Below are 939 nucleotides of genomic sequence, written 5' to 3'. Positions count from 1 at the left end.
AAACCTTTAGTGCTTTTCTATAGTATTAAGCCTCAAATGTCAACTATACATCGGATTGGTTTCTTCTTTAAATTATAAAAAAAGTAAAAATATAAATGGTATTATAGTGTTATACTAAAACTAAAATAAAAAAATGGAAAAACCCTTAAGATAACATGTAGAAAGAAAACAAAAAGAAGCATCTTAAGCACAGAATAACATAAGTGGACTTTGAACGATTAATTGCCGGTTTAAACGATTACGTAATTGTGGCATCCATAATTGTAATCGCGATTAGAAATTCGATTAATTGTGCAGCCCTAAAAGCTGCCCAACATATAGTACACACAGTACAATGTCAAATGCATTAGTATGAATTAGGGGTGTGCGATATATATCGTCTGCAATAATATCGTAATTGTTGTTTTAATGATGTGCGATTTCACATTATCGAGTATTTTGCAAAAACCAAACAAAACACCCCTACAGAGCGCACGCTTACATTACATGAAGTCTAGAGTTCTTTCACTGCATGACTAAGTCTTTTGGCAATTATCTGCACCTCAGCATTGTAATACATTATAAAACAGTATGCAATAATAACTTGTGTAAATTTTAATTTTAATTCAAATTATTAAATGGATGCCACCTTATTGGGACAAAAGCCCTCCCTACACCTACCCTAACCCTACCCGATATTTTATTTTCAACTTTTTGATTATTTCCTTAATTTTTATTGAAAATAAATGCTTTTACGATGTGATACGAGATTTGAAAAGGGAGAAAAAAAAAAGTTCGGCAAAAGGCGGGATCGAACCCGGGTCGACCGTGTCAAAAAGCCAAGGGCACACACTTATCCATCTGCGCCACTGGAACTGATGAATTAGTCACTTTTAACTAAATGTAAATATACACTCCGTATTTTTTATTCCAGAGTAAGGGCAATTCATACAATACATT

General features: G+C 33.0%; 1 protein-coding gene across 7 annotated transcripts in view; it reads right to left on the bottom strand.

Moving 5' to 3' along the window:
- Positions 1-939, bottom strand: part of g6pd (glucose-6-phosphate dehydrogenase) — a 20,465-nt gene that overhangs the window by 17,967 nt on the left and 1,559 nt on the right. The gene's annotated exons all lie outside the window — the stretch shown is intronic.

Source organism: Sinocyclocheilus anshuiensis, unplaced genomic scaffold (assembly GCF_001515605.1).
Source record: "Sinocyclocheilus anshuiensis isolate Anshui unplaced genomic scaffold, SAMN03320099.WGS_v1.1 scaffold130, whole genome shotgun sequence".
In the NCBI taxonomy this organism is placed as follows: Eukaryota; Metazoa; Chordata; class Actinopteri; order Cypriniformes; family Cyprinidae; genus Sinocyclocheilus; species Sinocyclocheilus anshuiensis.
The sequence above is the reverse complement of the archived record's forward strand: the minus strand, read 5'-3'. Positions and strand labels throughout refer to the sequence as shown.